Source organism: Vigna unguiculata, chromosome 4, assembly GCF_037176805.1.
Source record: "Vigna unguiculata cultivar grain cowpea cultivar isolate G323 ecotype 2 chromosome 4, ASM3717680v1, whole genome shotgun sequence".
NCBI classification, from domain to species: Eukaryota; Viridiplantae; Streptophyta; class Magnoliopsida; order Fabales; family Fabaceae; genus Vigna; species Vigna unguiculata.
This window is the reverse complement of record NC_140795.1, coordinates 10,846,848-10,866,861: the sequence shown is the minus strand read 5'-3', so window position 1 is coordinate 10,866,861 and position 20,014 is coordinate 10,846,848. Positions and strand designations below refer to the sequence as shown.

Below are 20,014 nucleotides of genomic sequence, written 5' to 3'. Positions count from 1 at the left end.
CGCAATGATGGTGTCAATTGGTCTGGAGCATTATTTTGGCAGGAAGAGTTTTCGCCCTTTGGGATCGTGGACTACAAATATGGATTTGAAAATAGATTAGGGGTTACTTGTTTCATTTGCGAGAATCCTGAATTCAGAGATCTTGTACGCGTAATACTGTCCGACTAGTTCCTAATTTCAATCGACATCTTCTCGAAAAAACAAAACCAGGTATGTCTAGTAGTGATAGCATGTCTACGTCTAGTAGTAGCGAGAGTACCGAGTCGGAGAGGAGTAAAGATAGGCGGCTTGATGACGAGGGTACGATTTCTGGGGTTGTTACAAGTGGGATGCCAATGGAGGTTATGAGGGAGGTTCGGGAGGATCCCCCCGAAGAGTTGGAGGACAGCAACTGGCCGGTGAAAGGCGGCTACGGGTGGGTGGCTACTGATGTTCGCGATCAATCGTCTTTGTTCAGGTGGTCCCGCTTACCGAACTCTTGGTTGAATTGCACACCTGTTATCTCCAAGGGTGTCAGTAGGGGCATTGTTTCTCTGTTGAGGGTCAATGCTATCGATCGGGTATGCCATGGGCAGGAAGGGGCTACTGAAAAGTTTTTCTACATGTACATGTGCCACTTCTCTCAACTTCATGTGCGATTGCCGCTAGATGATTTTACTATGGGCGTATTGCGGACGTTGAATGTGGCACCTACACAACTGCATCCGAACAGTTTGGCCTATTTGCAGGCCTTCCCCATTTTGTGCCAGTCTTTATACTTGGAGTCCACTCCTTACGCTTTCTTGTATTTTTACGATACTAGACCTCGGCGGTCGGCTACTTGGTTATCGTTGATAAGTCGCCCTAGCATCAGTAGACTAGATGCCTTCTCCCAGTCTTTCAAGCATTTCAAGGATGGGTACTTCAAGGTCGTCAACAAGGAAAGGGGCAAAGCTCACTTTTTGAATGCGGATGGGAGTACCAAGTTTCCCTTTAGTTGGACCAGCAACCCTTCTCGGTATAAAGACATGGGAATGGAGGAGTTGTCGGCTAGTGATAAGGAGGTGGTGGAGATATTGTTGAAGTTTGTCGATAAGTTGCCCACTAAGGGCCTAGTTAGGATTTATAATTCGGTGCACCCGATAATAGATATTGAAGGTATATGTTTATTACTTAAGCTGTGTTAATAATGCTAAGTTGTTTTGATCCGAGTTGTGATGTGTTATTGCAGGGCATATGACGCAGTCTGGAAAGAAGAATCTGGCGCTTTTTCAGACATTGAGGAAAGAAATGGCTGCTAAGGCCAAGGCGGCTGGGAAGACTGATGTTCCCAACTTACAGGAATCAGTGGTGGAGGTGCACATCCACGACGGGACAAAGAGGAAGGCTGAGCTTCCGCCTCGACCCGGGAAGGGAAAGGATGTGAAGAAGGTAAGGGCGGCCCTGCTTAGAATGGGGTCGTCTAGTGGGGAGAAGGGGCCGGAGGTTGGGCTGATCGAGTTGCCGGAGATATTCGTGAGGAAGGATATCTCGATTACCCTCCCAGACACCATCGTAAACTCTATTGACAACATGGATGCGGAGCACATTGTGAGAACAATGGTGGAATTTGGGAACAATGGGGTCGCTTTATAGGAGGGAGGTGAAGGAGGGTGGTCGGGAAAGAGTGGAGGAGTTGTAGGGGAAGGTAGATAAGCTGGAGCAGGAAAAGGCTGCTTTGGAAAAGGCAAAGGAAGATTGGGAAGCGGAGAGGAAAAGGTTGGTAACATGGAGGGTGCGTTGCTTGGACTCTGAGGAAAAGCTGAATAAACGTATAGGGGAGTTGGAGGAGGACTACGATGATTTGAAGGACAAGTATGTTGGAGCTGTTGGTGAGCTTGATGATCTGAAGAACAACATCATACAGGAGCATATTAATGGGTTTGAGAAAGGATTGCGGCAGGCGGCTTTTTTTCATCAAGATGTGGACGTAACGGACTCGAGGTTTGATGTAAATAAGGATGTTATTGATGGGAAGTTGGTCCAGGAGGATGAGAATAATGGGAATGAGGAAGCGCAGCAGGTGGTAGAGGACGAGAAGAAGGCGGGTGATGCCGAGGAGGTAGCAGTTGATGCAGCAGAATAGGATTTCGGCTTTAATTGATTCGAGATTATTATGAGCCTATGTTTGTAATATTTGGTACATTTTGTTACGTTGGTACATTGTTGCACTTATGTTTAAATGCAATTAAGGTTTTGTATGTTATTGTGTATGTCGGTTTTGGATTATATGTGATGTATGTGTGACGCAATCGATTGTATGTTAAGGGTGTTCGACCCAGGCCGCTTACTTGGGGTAAGGGTGGGGAATTTTAACGAATTAAGCAAGAGATAAGGGAGTTCGACCTAGGCCGCTTACTTGGGGTAACGGTGGGGAACTTTAACGAATTACGCAAGAGATAAGGGTGTTCGACCCAGGCCGCTTACTTGGGGTAAGGGTGGGGAACTTTAACGAATTAAGCAAGAGATAAGGGTGTTCGACTGATGAGTCATTATTTTCTTCTATTCCACTAGCCTTTGTGCACCCATTAGACAGATGATTAGTGCTTAATTGTTCATCATTAGAGTGTTTTTCATCTGTTGGGCTTTATTGGGCCACTGTTCCGAATTTGGACTAATTTCACATTATTTGGCCTAATTTTTGTTTTTAATTATTTTTTAGGTATTTGGGTGAAGCAATTTTGGAGCTTGGACTTTAATATTTAATTAAAGAGACTTTCCACATCATTGCCACATCATTTCCATGTCATTTCCACGTCAGCAAAGTTAATGGGTCAACATTTGAGGCCCAGAGTGGCATTTTTGTAAATCTGAGTGGTAGAGTGGCAGTTTTGTAAATATGAGTGGCATGGGTGATATGACCACGAATTAGGTCTGCATGAGAGGAGTCCAGCCGCTCCATCATCTTCAACCTCTCTTCAAAACCTCCATTTTCGTTCTCCAAGCTTCCATGGACGTCCCCCTTGCGGTTTTTTTTCATGTTTTTGGCTCATTTTTACCGTTTTTATGCATATTTGACAGCACCCATTGAGGGTTTTACGTTTGGAATTCGTTTTCTTGCTTGGGTAGTTCGTTTTGTGGGTTTTATTGACTTGGAACAATACCCATTCATGGGGTTTTCGCATTTATATATGATAACACCGTTTTGCATTCCATTTAAGCTTTGAAATCTCTATTTTTGCTCTTAAATTACGTTTTCAGATTTGATAAGTTAGGGTTCTTGGTTCTGATTTTTGTGATTTTAGTTTTGAAGTGTTTAATTACTCATTTCCATGTCTAGCTAAATTCGTGTATTGACTCCTTGATGAAAAATGCAATGAAGCTTTGTGAAATACAATGAGGTTGTGCTTGTTTTGTGAAATCTGCCATGTTTTTGTTCTGAATTCGTGGAATGCATGTGGTGATTCTGTCAATGCTTAATTTATAGAGTACTTGCATGTGTTTTGTTTAAGATACGTTCATGCTTAATGTATGTAGCTTGGCTGTCACGAATTTAAGGATGTGTGCATTGCTTAATTGCATAATGAAGCTAGATTGTAATTTTCGCTTAGTGAATTATTATCTAGTGGATTGAGACAAGGCAGGGTTGGTGTTAATTTGGTGGCCTATGATAAGTGAAATTGCGTTTGAATCAGGGATGTCAATACGGTTTTAGTCACTGTAGCATTTAAATTAATCTATTGATTAGCATTCTGAATCTGTCTTCCAACCCCCCCCTGTGTTTTATTGTTGTGTTCATCTGGAAAATTCGCTTTGAATGAAAATATTGGTCGTTGGGAGACGACTTGGTTCACTTTCATGTACTGCATTTTATATGTTTTAATTTGGTGGGGTACGGCCTCTATCAAATTTGGCGCCGTTGCCGGGGACCAATCGTTTCGTTCATAGTAAAATTTCCAGTGTGTTTGTGTTTTGTGTTTTGGTGTGTGTGTGTGTAGTTCAAGTGTGGTTGAGTTGGTATATGTTCATTGTGATGTTAATGTTGTGTTAAGTTCAGTGCCTGTTTCCATTCCTGTGTGTTTCTGTGTAGTGTAGTGAATAGTGTCGCGGCGCGCATGAATAGTGTCATTTGTAGTAGTGAATAGTGTTTGAATAGTGTCCGAATCTGGCATTTAACTTCTGGATTTTTGTTTTGGTAGCTACGAAGCTTGTTTTGACTTGAAAATTTTTCCCCCCACTTCTAAGACGTTGAACTTGATAGGAAAAATAGCTAGAGCAGTTGGTATGGTCTGAGTTAAGAGATTCAAAAAATTTTTGGACTGATTTTTAGTGAAACTTCAGAGGACCATAACTTTTGCTCTGGTTATCAGAATCACTATTATTTTATATGGATTTGGGGTAGAATTTGATTTCCTACCTTGTTGTAACCATGAAACTTTTGCAAACTCAGATTCGCCAGAAAATGCCATTTTCTACATTTCAACAATGTTTTTTATGATTTTTCTTCATTTTTTCCACTTTTGAAAAATTGTTAAAAATACTTGTGCTTTGAGTTTTGATCTGATTTTTTTTGTGCTTCTGTTTGACCACTCAAAGGAATATCCTACCAATTTTCAAGTCATTTGAAGGTCGTTTGAGTATACTTGTAGTTATACCCTTTGTTATGCCAATATCACCACAATTAATGCTTTTTGGTGCATGACTAGGGGAAACCCAAGTGAATTACAACCATTTGACCCTGAAATTGATAGGACATTCCATAGAGGAAGTAGGCATCCTAGGAATCCATCTTTGCATGCTGAATATTCAGTGACATTTCCTGATTCTTCTGATTCTCATCACATTCCTGACACTCCTCATTCTTTGCATTCTGAGCATACTGTATATTCTGAGCATTTTCATACTGATAACATGGCTCAACCTCCTCCACCTCATGAGAGAACCATGAGTGAGCTCACTGCACCAGAGTTCACTTATGATAGTTTATGCATACAATACCCTGAGGAGGAGGTTCCATATGTGCTGAAAACTGGTTTGATACACTTGTTGCCAAAGTTTCATGGTCTTGCAGGTGAGGACCCGTGCAAACACTTGAAGCAGTTTCATGTCGTCTGTTCTACCATGAAGCCTGCAGATGTACAAGAGGACCATGTATACTTGAAGGCTTTCCCTCATTCCTTGGAGGGTAATGCGAAAGACTGGCTGTACTACCTAGCACCCACGTCCATCACAAGCTGGGATGACCTGAAGAGATTGTTCCTTGCCAAGTTCTTTCCTGCTTCAAGGACAACAGCCATACGGAAGGAGATTTCTGGCATCAAGCAGCAATCTGGGGAGACCCTTTTTGAGTATTGGGAGAGGTTCAAGAATCTCTGTTCAAGCTGTCCACATCATCAGATTTCTGAACATCTCCTCCTGCAGTATTTTTATGAAGGCTTGCACCACATGGATCGAAATATGATTGATGCCGCAAGTGGTGGTGCCCTTGGTAACATAACCCCAGCTGCAGCCAGACAACTGATAGAGAACATGGCTTCAAATTCTCAACAATTTGGCACAAGGAGTGATGCCATAGTTGTTAGAGGTGTTCATGATGTAGGAGCAGCCGAGTACACGAAGAAGTTGGAGAGTAAGATTGATGCTCTTACCACACTGGTCAACCAACTTGCTTCCAATCAGAGAGCTCCAGCTGCAAGAGTTTGTGGCCTTTGTACATCTGTTAATCACTTTACAGACTCTTGCCCAGCATTGCAACAACAGGCTTCTTCTTCTACACCAGTGGATACCCCTCAAGCCTATGCAGCAAATATTTTCAACAACAATAGGCCCCAACAGCAACAACAAAACCACCATGATTTGTCAACCAACAGATATAATCCAGGATGGAGGAATCACCCTAATTTGAGATGGGGAAACCAGGGTAACTAGCAGCCCCAACAATTTCAAAATGTGCAACCACCTCCACAACAAAGAGTTGCACCTGCACCACAAGCTGCTCCTGTTCCACCTGTACCCACACCAGCTCCTGCTGCAGCACCTGCACCTACACCTTCTTCTTCTACTTCATTGGAGGAGTTAGTCAGGATGATGACCCTTCAAAATATACAATTTCAGCAGGAGACTAGAGCCGCAATCCAGAGTTTGACAAATCAAATGGGGCAGATGGCCACTCAGCTAAACCAGGCACAGGCTCAGAATTCTGACAAGCTTCCATCACAGACGGTGGAAAATCCGAGGAATGTGAGTGCCATTTCTTTGAGATCTGGGAAGAACATTGAAGTTCCCACTTCCGAGCCTACACCTCCAAAGTAAGTCGACCCTGCCACACTTCAGAGAAAGCGTGATGCTCATGCAGTTGGTCCTTCCACATCTGGTGCGACTTCTACACCTTCCACCTCTACTGCTGCACCTTCCATACCTCTTCCTTTCCCTCCAAGAGCCATTCCAAGAAAAAAGATGGAAGAGGTTGACAGGGAGATCTTGGAAACTTTTAGGAAGATGGAGGTGAACATACCTCTGTTGGATGCCATTAAACAGATTCCCAGATATGCAAAGTTCTTGAAGGAGCTATGCACGCACAAGAAGAGGCTAAAGGGAAATGAAAAGATCAGCATGGGCAGAAACGTGTCAGCATTGATAGGTAAATCTGTTCCTCAGATTCCTGAGAAGTGCAAGGACCCAGGTACATTTTGTGTACCTTGCATCATAGGTAACAATAAATTTGAAAATGCAATGCTTGATCTTGGTGCTTCAATAAATGTAATGCCTCTGTCTATTTTTAAATCTCTTTCTCTTGGACCCCTGCAACCTACGGGTGTGGTGATTCAGTTGGCAAATAGAAGTGTTGCCCACCCCGCAGGTTTGGTTGATGATGTTTTGGTTCGTGTTGGTGAATTGATTTTCCCTGCTGATTTTTACATTCTTGATATGGAAGAGGGATTTTCACATGGTTCTGCACCAATCATTTTAGGCAGACCATTTTTGAAAACTGCACGAACCAAAATTGATATCCATGCAGGTACTTTGTCCATGGAGTTTGATGATATTGTTGTGCGATTCAACATTCTGGATGCCATGAAACATCCTTCTGAGGATCATTCTGTTTTTCACGTGGACATTATTGATGATGCTGTTGATGGATTGATTTCTGATTTCCACTCTTTGCATACATTAAAACATTCATCCGTGTCTGAGTTATCTGAATTTGCATGCATTGATGTTCTTCATTCTTATTTTGATTCTGATGATGCTAAATATGATGTGGATAATGTTGAATGTACACAGTTTGACTCTCTGGATGTTGTACCTATTCACTTTGATGTTATACAATCAGGTTGCACTAACCATGTTGCAGGAAGTACATATGCATCTGATTGTTATGCTCAGGTACAGGCTGTGGAACCCATTTCTCCCTCCCCTCTGGTTCCTGATATTCAGCTAGCATCCAGTACTCTAGAGTTGAAACCACTGCCAGACAACCTCAAGTATGTCTACTTAGAGGAGGAGGACAAACTGCCTGTCATCATTTCCACCTCCCTCACTGCTGAACAAGAGCAGAGGTTGTTGCAAGTTCTTAAGAAGCATAAGAAGGTAATTGGATGGACATTGGCTGACATCCCTGGTATTAGCCCATCAACATGCATGCACAGGATATTGTTGGAAGGTGGAGCAAAGCCAGTGAGACAGCCATAGAGGCGACTCAACCCTGTCATCTCGGATGTTGTAAAGAAGGAGGTGACCAAGCTTCTACAAGCTGGGATCATCTACCCCATTTCTGACAGTCAGTGGGTTAGCCCTATCCATGTTGTTCCAAAGAAGACTGGCCTCACTGTAGTCAAGAATGAAAAAGAGGAGTTGATTCCAACAAGAGTGCAAAACAGTTGGAGGGTTTGCATTGACTACAGAAGGCTAAATCAAGAAACCAGAAAAGACCACTTCCCCCTGCCTTTTATTGATCAGATGCTTGAGCGCTTGGCAGGTAAGTCCCACTATTGCTTTCTTGATGGGTTTTCTGGTTATTTTCAAATTCACATTGCACCTGAGGACCAAGAGAAAACCACATTCACCTGCCCCTTTGGCACTTTTGCCTATAGGAGGATGCCGTTTGGCCTATGCAATGCCCCTGGCACATTCCAGCGGTGCATGCTAAGCATTTTTAGTGATTTTCTTGAAAAATGCATAGAGGTGTTTATGGACGACTTTACTGTATATGGGTCCTCATTTGATGCATGTTTGGATAGTTTGGACAGAGTTTTAAACAGGTGCATCCAATCTAACCTTGTTCTCAATTTTGAGAAATGTCATTTCATGGTAGAACAAGGCATAGTATTGGGGCACATAATTTCAAAAAAGGGCACTGAAGTTGACCCTGCCAAGATCTCAATTCTTTCACAATTGCCTTACCCCTCTTCTGTGCGAGAGGTTCGTTCTTTTCTTGGCCATGCAGGGTTTTACAGGCGCTTCATTCAAGACTTCAGTAAGAAGGCCCTCCCACTGTCCAACCTATTGCAAAAGGATGTTGACTTCATCTTTGATGAAGGATGCAAAGAGGCTTTTGATTGCCTCAAGAAGGCCCTGACCACAACTCCAATCATTCAGGCGCCCAACTGGACAGCCCCATTTGAGCTTATGTGTGATGCATCCAACTATGCATTAGGGGCTGTTCTAGCTCAAAGGATTGATAAGCAGCCGAGGGTAATCTACTACGCCTCCAGGACATTAGATGTTGCCCAATCAAATTACACCACAACAGAAAAAGAGCTCCTTGCAGTAGTTTTTTCACTTGAAAAGTTTCGATCTTATCTACTTGGTTCTCCTGTTGTTGTGTTTACTGACCATGCAGCTCTTAAGTACCTGTTGAAGAAGGCAGAATCAAAACCTCGGCTGATAAGATGGATGCTCTGACTCCAAGAATTTGATTTGGAGATCCGTGATAGGAGCGGAGCACAAAACCTAGTTGCAGACCACCTAAGCAGGATTGAGAGGTCTACTGATGATGCTTCACCGATCCGGGATGACTTTCCCGATGAAAGTTTGTTGACACTCTCTACTTCTTCCTCACCTTGGTTTGCTAACATTGTTAATTATCTTACTGCTTCTGTTTTTCCTCCCCTAGCATCCAGAGCTCAATATGATAATCTCAAGAGCAATGCTAGGTATTACATTTGGGATGACTCCTATCTGTGGAAAATGTGCAGTGATCAGGTTACCAGGAGATGCATTCCAGACCATGAGATTGACTCGGTCCTCAAATTTTGTCATTCATTTGCACCTGGTGGTCACCTTAGCACACAAAGGACAGCTCGTAAGGTGCTAGATTGCGGATTTTATTGGCCCACCATCTTCAAAGATGCGTGGAGGATTTGTAGCACATGTGAGGAATGCCAACGAGCAGGAGGAGCCATTTCTTGGAGACAACAGATGCCTCAACAACCCATGCTATTTTGTGAGGTGTTTGACGTCTGGGGTATAGATTTCATGGGCCCTTTCCCTGTCTCTTTTGGTTTCACTTACATCTTGCTGTTGATTATGTTTCAAAATGGGTGGAAGCCAAAGCCACTAGAACTAATGATGCCCGAGTTGTTGTGGATTTTGTTAGGTCTCACATATTTTGCAGGTTTGGAGTTCCTCGAGCTATTGTTAGTGACCAAGGCACCCATTTTTGCAACAGATCCTTGGGGGTTTTGCTTCAAAAGTATGGGGTTGTGCACAAACTTTCTACACCATATCACCCCCAAACTAATGGGCAAGCTGAGATCTCAAACAGAGAAATCAAGAGGATCTTGGAGAAGATTGTGCAGCCCAACAGGAAGGATTAGAGCAATAGACTTGAGGACGCTCTATGGGCTCACAGGACTGCTTACAAGGCACCTATAGGGATGTCTCCTTATCGGGTTGTCTTTGGTAAGCCATGCCACCTTCCAGTGGATATAGAGCATCGAGCCTATTGGGCTGTCAAGTCATGCAACTGCTCTCTTGATCAAGCTGGGGAGGAAAGAAAGCTGCAGTTGAACGAGTTGGATGAGATCCGTTTGGAGGCATATCAGAACTCTATGTTCTACAAGGAGAAGACCAAGAGATTCCATGATAGCTCCATTGCTAGAAAGGAGTTTGTTGTTGGTCAGCAAGTTTTACTGTATAACTCCAGACTTGGACTCATGGGGGGTAAGTTGAGATCAAAGTGGATTGGTCCTTTTGTTGTCAGTAATGTTTATCCTTATGGTGCAGTTGAAATCAAAAGCCAGTCCACAGATAAGAGCTTCAAAGTGAATGGGCATCGTCTTAAGCCATTCCTCAGCAATCCTGCCTTGGTAGATACTGTTGTGGAGGAAACTTCCCTGCTTGAGCCCACTGCTGTTTCAACATGATTCAGGGAGTTTTCTTTCCCCTTCTTCTTTACTTTTATTGCACTTGTCCAGGTCTGTTTGTCTGTTGTTGTTTCCGTTTGTTTGATTCCTTTTTGTTAATTTGTGTTAGTTAGTGTTATGTTTTTGCTTTCTGTTTGGAACACTCACTTCACTTTTGGAGGATGAGTTGTTGGTTATTCTGTGAACTGATATCCTTGCTTTGTCTTTGCATGTCAAGTTGCTTTTGGAATTGTTTTATCCTGTGTGAGAATTTGAGCCACTCTCTGTTCTTTGTTGTGTGATACCGCCTCTTGAATGCTTGCACAGTGGTCTTGGCTTGACTCTTTCTGATACTTTCCTGATACACATGCATGTTTGGATATGATTTAGGCAATTTTGTTTTGTGAGCCTATAGCCAAATGAGCCTACCTTGAACTATTTCTGTTGATACCCCTTTTTGAGCCTGCATACCCTTTCATTGTTTTACAGCTCATTACAAGCCCTTAGCTTGAAAAACCATGATTATTCCTACCTTAGGAAATTTTGGAGCTTTGGAATTGTTTTGGGAATGGGTGCTCAATTAAGTGTGGTCGCGCACAACAAGTGTGGTTGTGCGCGCACTTGTTGTTGGTTCTTGGAATTGCTCATTTGTACACCAAACTGGGATTTCCAAATTGTTGTTTCTCTGCATGTTCTTTGTATAGAAAAAGAAAAAAAAAGAGAAAACAAAAAGAAAAGAAAATAAAATAAAGAAAAGAAATAAAAAGGAGTTTGGATTTGAGCATTGTGTGAGAACCGAAGTTGGAAGTGTTGGTGTTTGGGATTACTTTCATGATTGATTGAGACTTATTCCCCACTGCTCCTCTATTTCCTTGGTTGCTTAGCTACTTATCCATATGTTCCACACCTTGTCCTCAGCCTCATTACAACCTTGAAAAGTCCTTCTGATCTTTACCTGCATGTGTTTCTGGTTTGGTTGTTCGTTCTAGAGGCTTGCCAAGTCTGTTTGATGTTTGTTTTTTAAGGGTGCTTTGAGAGTAAACAGTAGCCTAGAGATTTGAGTGATACAGTGCATATTTCGTGAGGTCATGTTGCTTTGAATTCTCTCCTTAAGCTGAACTGAGTACTTGACATGTTTTCAATCGCTTGGATGATGTTCATGGATACCTTGTAGCTTTGAATCCTTCTGTGTTAGATGTGTTTCCATTTGTCTGTGTCATGTCTGTTTGTATTGTGTCTTTTTGTCTCTCTTGTTATGTTTGTGATATCCTTGCTTTGCTTTACTCTTTAATTTTGCCCAAGAGTGCAAAAGGGTAAGTGTGGTCGATTTTGATGAGTCATTATTTTATTCTATTCCACTAGCCTTTGTGCACCCATTAGACAGATGATTAGTGCTTAATTGTTCATCATTAGAGTGTTTTTCATCTGTTGGGCTTTATTGGGCCACTGTTCTGAATTTGGACTAATTTCACATTATTTGGCCTAATTTTTGTTTTTAATTATTTTTTAGGTATTTGGGTGAAGCAATTTTGGAGCTTGGACTTTAATATTTAATTAAAGAGACTTTCCACATCATTGCCACATCATTTCCATGTCATTTCCACGTCAGCAAAGTCAATGGGTCAACATTTCAGGCCCAGAGTGGCATTTTTGTAAATCTGAGTGGCAGAGTGGCAGTTTTGTAAATATGAGTGGCATGGGTGATATGACCACGAATTAGGTCTGCATGAGAGGAGTCCAGCCGCTCCATCATCTTCAACCTCTCTTCAAAACCTCCATTTTCGTTCTCCAAGCTTCCATGGACGTCCCCCTTGCGGTTTTTTTCATGTTTTTGGCTCATTTTTACCGTTTTTATGCATATTTGACAGCACCCATTGAGGGTTTTACGTTTGGAATTCGTTTTCTTGCTTGGGCAGTTCGTTTTGTGGGTTTTATTGACTTGGAACAATACCCATTCATGGGGTTTTCGCATTTATATATGATAACACCGTTTTGCATTCCATTTAAGCTTTGAAATCTCTATTTTTGCTCTTAAATTGCGTTTTCAGATTTGATAAGTTAGGGTTCTTGGTTCTGATTTTTGTGATTTTAGTTTTGAACTATTTAATTACTCATTTCCATGTCTAGCTAAATTCGTGTATTGACTCCTTGATGAAAAATGCAATGAAGCTTTGTGAAATGCAATGAGGTTGTGCTTGTTTTGTGAAATCTGCCATGTTTTTGTTCTGAATTCGTGGAATGCATATGGTGATTCTGTCAATGCTTAATTTACAAAGTACTTGCATGTGTTTTGTTTAAGATACATTCATGCTTAATGTATGTAGCTTGGCTGTCACGAATTTAAGGATGTGTGCATTGCTTAATTGCATAATGAAGCTAGATTGTAATTTTCGCTTAGTGAATTATTATCTAGTGGATTGAGACAAGGCAGGGTTGGTGTTAATTTGGTGGCCTATGATAAGTGAAATTGCGTTTGAATCAGGGATGTCAATACGGTTTTAGTCACTGTAGCATTTAAATTAATCTATTGATTAGCATTCTGAATCTGTCTGCCAACCCCCCCCCCTGTGTTTTATTGTTGTGTTCATCTGGAAAATTCGCTTTGAATGAAAATATTGGTCGTTGGGAGACGACTTGGTTCACTTTCATGTACTGCATTTTATATGTTTTAATTTGGTGGGGTACGGCCTCGATCATCGACCCAGGCCGCTTACTTGGGGTGAGGGTGGGGAACTTTAACGAATTACGCAAGAGATAAGGGTGTTCGACCCAGGCCGTGGGGAACTTTAACGAATTAAGCAAGAGATAAGGGTGTTCGACCTAGGCCGCTTACTTGGGGTAAGGGTGGGGAACTTTAACAAATTAAGCAAGAGATAAGACACATAGAGAGTCATAAAGTAGGGAATACTTCTTTTTATTTATCGAATAGGGGTGCCTCGTTAAAACCTCCTTGGCCAAAACCCTCCTTAGGGAAAAAAGACCAAGTGAGGAAAAAGAGTACACCCGGGGTTACAAGTATTGGTTTGATTACAATACACATTCAGCTAAAGTAGAACTTGAGGTGGGATATATTCCATGTGTTGGGAATCTCTTCCCCAGACAATTGTTCTAGGCGATAAGCTCCTCCTCCTGCATCTTCTCGTATGCGGTATGGGCCGTCCCAATTGGCGGAGAACTTGCCATCCTTCTTTCTAGCACTACTGGCCGTTCTCCATACTAGGTCCCCGACGACAAATGATCGTGGGTGTAGATTTGCATTGTATTTCCTGGCAGCTCGTTGTTTGGCAGCTAGGTTGCGTATCTGGGATTTTTCTCTGAGTTCGGGTAGGAGGTCGAGATGTAAGGCCATGTTTTGGTGGTTGTGGGTTGAGTCGTATAGTTCTCGGCGCAGGGATGGTTCGCCAATTTCTACTAGTATCATGGCGTCTGCGTCGTAGACTAAGCTGAATGGGGATTCGTTTGTTGATGATTGGGGGTGCATCTGTAAGCCCATAGTACTTCTATTAACTCTTCAGGCCATCGACCTTTGGCTGTATCCAACCTCTTGCGCAGCTCTACGAGGATGACTTTATTTGCTGCCTCTGCTTGCCCATTGGTTTGTGGATGTTCTATAGAGCTTGTGATGTGCTTGATGCCTAGGCCGGTGTAGAATTTGGCTAACTCCTTGTCGATGAATTATCGGCCATTGTTTGTGATAATGGTATGTGGTACACCATATCTGCATATAATGTCCTTCCACATGAATTGCTGAACTTGTTGGGCCGTGGTTGTGGTTAGCGGCTTGGCTTCGATCCATTTGGTAAAATAATCGACGGCTACAATTAGGAATTTTACTTGCCCCTTGCTGGGTGAGAAGAGGCCGAGGATGTCCATTCCCCATTTAGCGAATGGCTATGGGGATAGTATGTGATGTAGTTGTTCCTGTTTCTGATGAATAAGGTTGTCGTGTTTCTAACATGGCTTGCACTTCCTGACATGATCCTGGCAGTCTGCTTCTATAGTGGGCCAGAAGTATCCGGCTCTGAGAACTCTTGTAGCCATGGTGCATGCACCGGAATGATAACCACAAATTCCTTCGTGTAGCTCTTTGATGATATATTGGGCTTGCTCTGTTGTGACACACTTAAGTAGGGGTTGGCCGTATCCGCGTTTGTAGAGGTCATCGCCTATCATAGTGTACCTGGCGGCCTTAGCTGTAAGACCCGGGAAAATTAAATAGTTATTTAATTAATTATTTCATTAGGACGGGTAGCGGGAACATTTAAAGCAATAAATGTGAGGGACTATAACGTGGAAAGGTACTAGCTCAAGTGGTTGAGAGTACTTTTATTGTGTGTGAGGACTTGGGTTCGAGTCCTATGTGTGTCACTTGGATGTTATTTAAATTATGCGTTTTTTTGTGTGTTTATATGTTGAATGTGCGGTTTGATGATAAACTCTTGGAATTGTAGGCCTTATCATGAAATAAGGATTGGTTGGATGGTTTGGCCTTAGTTGGATATGTGCATGAGTGTGGGTTCAAACCTTGGTGAGAACTAAATAAGTTCTTTTTGCCAAATTTTTCTTTTGCATGAATGTGAAAGGACTAGAAACCTAGAGAGAAGGTCATAAACAGAGGAAGAGTGCACTGTAAATTCGTACTCACCATAAGCAAGGATTTTTTTGAGTTTTGGGGCTGATTGAGAGAAGTGGTAGGGCTGAAATCATCAAGGCTTGGACTGGAAACAAAGGCTAAGGAGGCTTAGTGAGAGGATAGGCCTACAGATTTGAATTTGGGCAAAGAATCCAGGTTAGGGGAGTTGTTTATTGTGTTTATATTTGTGATCGATTAGTTTTGTGCTGCCATGTGTAAATGTATGAATTTCCTCTCCGTCTGACGCTGTTTTCACGAAAATTCTGGGTTCTCGCCCAGAAACCGCCTGGCGGGTATAAAGGTGCCGCCAGGCGGCACATCAGTTTGACCTAAAAATGTTGTTTCTGCTATGAACTGCCTGGCGGTGAGATTGAGCCGCCAGGCGATGTAAGCTGTACTGACACTGTTTTGATTGAACTGTGTTGTATGTTGTTTTGTGTTGATTGCCATCAACTGCTATAACTGCGAGGTTGTAAAAGACCCTGATACTCCTGATGTTGGCACGAGTTAAATTATCATTGGGGTAGAAAGGAGAGGAATCGTGAGTGAAAGGGAAAAATTCCATGGTTATTGAATTGAGTATATAATGATGTGTCTGGAAATTTAATGGGATACAATGAGTGGTATGATCGAGAGCGGGTCTAACAAATTATGTGAAACTGATGGTGAGTTGTTAGAGGCGAAAGCGGAATCAAATTCTGAATTTTGGTGTTGAGTGCGAGTGCAGAAATCTGGGTATGGTACCCATGATCTGATGCACCGCCTGGCGGTGGATAACTAGTCGCCAGGCGACAATGTTTTATCAGAGTGGTGTGAGAAATCTGAAGTGCGTCTGATAGGAAATAAAACATGAGAGAATTATAAAGGAAAGGTAGGGTGGATAGTAGATCGAATGGGTGAAAAGGGTGAGTCATGGTTGGGATTAGGAAATTCTAGGTATTGGTATGTTAGTTAAGGAAGGAGGGAGGATGCGAGAAGGCAAAACGAGGGAAGAAGCATATGAATTGGGTATGAGAGGAGTACGAGACCAGGGAGTTAACAAGAGTATGTGGTATTTTTAGGGGTGTGATAAAAGATAATTGTACTGATAGCAGTTTCCTAGGATGGATGAAGTGGTGATTTTATGTTTAAGCTCTTGTTAAATTATAGAGAACTTAAATGAGTGGATTGATCGGGATATAGCTCATGTATTTGGTTACATATGATAGTTGTAGATTCTCCTATGTGAGGGGCTTGATATTGGGGTTTTCATGTGAACTTTGTAAGGGAGTTAAATGGTAAATTGGATTAACGGGGGGTGTCATAAACCAGAAAAGTACTGTTCTGGTATGGTGCCTGGCGGTATACTGATACCCGTCAGGCGATGGATTTAACAAGAGAGCGCAGTGTACTGAGGTACGCCTGGCGGCACGTCGAGCTCCGCCAGGCGATGACGAGGAAACAGGGGCACTGGCACAACTCTAGTGCCTGGCGGTGAGTGGTTACCGCTAGGTGGTCTAAAATAGTTTCGCCTGGCGGCGTGTGGGCCGAGCCAGGCGGAAATGCTGTTGTTCTTTGCTTTCTGGTGTGTTGTTTTAACTGACAATGATGCTTTGCTTGGATCGGGAGATGTTGTGCCATGAGCGGGTAGGCTCATGGATGGTGATTGGCATGTGATGATATGGGCGGGGAGGTCCATATCAAGTTACTCTCACGTGGGGATACGAGCGAGGTAGGTTCGTATGTTCCATGCTCACGTTGAGAGATGCCACGTGCGGGGAGGTACGGGGCTGGTGGATCACATGTGTTGGACTACGGACGGGCAGGTCCGTAGAGCAGGACTACGAGCGGGGAGGTTCGTAGAGGCAGGACCACGAGCGGGTAGGTTCGTGTGAGCATCAGATTCCCGAGTCCAAGGCTAACAAATTGTATGATTTGAAGACTGCTAAGTCTTGGGGTTAGGGTCTTGGCCAAGAATTTTATATAATGAATAGAATGGGTATATGATTCATCTCGTTTTGTTTATGCTTGTCATTTTATTTTTCTCAGCTCACCCTTTCTGTTTGTGTTTGGCGATGATCGTGTAATTCGTTACACGGGAGCAGATGTTGATACAGGTGGTGCTGAGGATGTTCAGATGGCGGAGTGAGGGCTAGCATGGGATTAGAGCTAGGGTTTTGCTCATATGTATTTTACGTTTTAAATGCAAATTTTGGGAACTTGTAACATTTTATGATTTCAGTTATGAGTTTTGGCGCGCTATTTTAATAAATTGAAATTTTCCCGCGTTAGGGTTTTTATAAAGATGACTATTAATATAATTGTTTCTTTTATTATTTATTTTAAGTAATATTCCCTAGGGATGTTACATTAGCCAGCCAAGTTTTGTCCGCGTCGAGGGGGGGTTGCCGGTTTTGAGGTATTGAATGTAGGGGGTGGTCCAGTTTTGGGTTTGGGAAGGGGTGACGTTGTTAGCTGGGGTGTGGGTTAAGTTTTGGCAAGTGTGTGTGATTGAAGGTGTGGATAATGTTTATTGTAGTAGGGATCGGTTACGATTTTTAAGCTTGGTGCTGGCCAATTTGGAAAGGATATCGGCCCTGACGTTGTCAGTTCTTGGGATGTGTTCAACGCGGACTTGTTCGAAAGCGGATTGAATAACTGCACGGACCAGATGGTAATATTGTAGAAGGATGGGGTCATTGATCTGAAACTCGTCATTTAGATGACCTACAGTGAGTTTGGAGTCGGTTTTGCACGTTAACTTCTTGACGCCGACTTTACGGGCTAGGGAAAGGCCGGGGAGGATGGCTTCGTATTCGGCTTGGTTATTTGACGTTCTGAAAGCAAAGTGAAGGTATTTTTCGATGAGGATGTGGTTGGGGCCTTCTTAGACGATGTCGGCGCCGGCACCCCTTGGATTTGAGGAGCCATCTACATGAAGTGTCCACTGGTCCTCAATGGGTGTTTGTTGTAGGTCGTTGACGAAGTCTAAAAGACACTGGGCTTTGATGGGGCCGTGGGGTTCATAGCAGATGTTGAATTCTGATAGTTCCACGGCCCATGATGACATGCGTCCGGCTATATCTGGTTTTTTTAATATTTTTTGGATTGGGTAGTCGGTCTTAATGGTTATGGTATGGTTTTGGAAATACGGGCGAAGGCGGCGTGCTGCGTGGACCAAAGATAGGGCTAGTTTTTCTACCATCTGATATCTTGTTTTAGGGTCTTGCAGTGTTCTGCTCACAAAATACACAAGATGTTGTGTGCCTTCTATTTCTTGAACAAGCGTTGCGCTAACGGTATAGTCGGTGGCCGTGATGTATACCAACAGGGGTTGGCTGGTGTCCAGTTTGTGGAGGATAGGCCGTGAGGTTAAGGTTGTTTTGAGTTTTTGGAAGATTTGTTCACAATCATCAGTCCACGTGAACCGGGTGGATTTCTTTAGGAGTTGGATTATGGGTTGGGTTTGTTCAGCTAGTTTAGGTACGAAGCGAGAGATGGCTGTGAGACGGCCAATGAGACGTTGGACTTCTTTGACATTAGTGGGGCTTCGCATTTCGATGATAGCCTTGCATTTTTCAGGGTTAGCCTCTATGCCGCGTTGGGTTAACATGAAACCAAGGAATTTACCCTGGTCAACGCCGAATAAGCATTTGTCAGGATTGAGGCGAAGGTTATATTGGCGCAGCGCGGAGAACATTGTTGTCAGGTCTTCAGCGTGTTAATGATGGCTTGGCGACTTGACAACCATGTCATCGACGAATACTTCGACACAGTGCCCTATTAGGTGGCTGAAAACTTTATCCATTAGTCGTTGGTAAGTTGCCCCGGCGTTTTTGAGGCCAAAGGCCATGACCCTATAGAAGTAGTTGGCATCGTCCGTGATGAAGGCGGTTTTGTGCATATCTGCTGTGGCCATGGGGATTTGGTTATACCCTGAATACGCATCCAAAAAGCTAAGCACCTTGTTTTCCTGCCGTGCCGTCTACGAGTCGATCAATGTTGGGTAAGGGGTAGGCGTCGCGAGGGCAAGCCTTGTTCAAGTCCGTGTAGTCTACGCACATCCGCCATTTGCCATTGGCTTTCTTTACCAAGACAACGTTGGAAAGCCAAGTGGTGTATTGAGCTTCTTCTATAAATCTTGCGCTTAGTAACTTGTTGGCTTCCACCTTGGCTGCTTGTCGGCGTTCTTCACCAAGCTTGCATTTTTTCTGGGATACGTAGCGGGCTGCTTTATATATGGACAGCTTGTGGGATGCCACCTGGGGGTCTACTCCAGGGAGGTCAGTGGCCGACCAGGCGAATAGATCTGTGTTGTTGATGAGGATAGGTGTGATTGTGGCACACTCGTCAGAGTTCAAATCGGTGCCTAAGTTAATAGAGTGACCATTGGGAAGCTCCAGAGGAGTGGTGTCCTCAACTAGTTCGAGGCGGACATCCCGGCCTATTCTAGGGTCAAGGTCTTCGCCGGATAGAGCTATGCTAGAACCAGGGGGTCGTTCGATATAGTTGGTTTGTTGGATTGGGAGTTGTGGTCGCAAGCTTGCCATGTAGCATTCGCGTGCCAAGCGCTGGTCGCAGTGTATGGTCAGGATGTCACCGGATGGGGCAGGGAACTTCATGGCCAACTGAGGGGTGGAGACGACTGCGCCAAGTATATTGAGGGAAGGACGACCCAGGAGGATGTTGTAAGATGTTGGCGCATCGATAATAAGGAAGCGGATTGGGATGGTTTTGGTTTGGGTTCCGTCTCGAAAGACGGTATGGAGGTCTATGTAGCCTCGGGTGGATACTTGTTCGCCGGAAAAGCCATATATGGGCTCATCATATGGGACCATGGCGGTGTCAGAAAGTTGTAATTTTTGGTAAGTGGCCCAGTAGAGGATGTCAACAGAGCTGCCCTAATCAACAAGGACTTTCTTAACAACATAATTCTCGATTTCGACAGTGATGATCATGGGGTCATCCTGTTGGTGGTCGAGGCCGTGGAAGTCATCATCTGTGAATACAATGGGGGGCATACGGCGTTTGTGGTGGGAATGGGTGATATGGTTGATGGATTGTATATGGCGGAGGTGTCTTTTTCTGGCAGAGGAGG

General features: G+C 43.4%; 1 non-coding gene and 1 pseudogene across 1 annotated transcript; one reads left to right on the top strand and one right to left on the bottom strand.

Moving 5' to 3' along the window:
- Positions 1 to 4,621: 4,621 nt before the first annotated feature.
- Positions 4,622 to 18,286, top strand: LOC146886780 (uncharacterized; annotated as a pseudogene).
- Positions 5,250 to 5,358, bottom strand: LOC114182800 (small nucleolar RNA R71). The gene has a single exon (XR_003604236.1). It is a non-coding gene; the product is annotated as a small nucleolar RNA R71 (small nucleolar RNA).
- Positions 18,287 to 20,014: the final 1,728 nt, after the last annotated feature.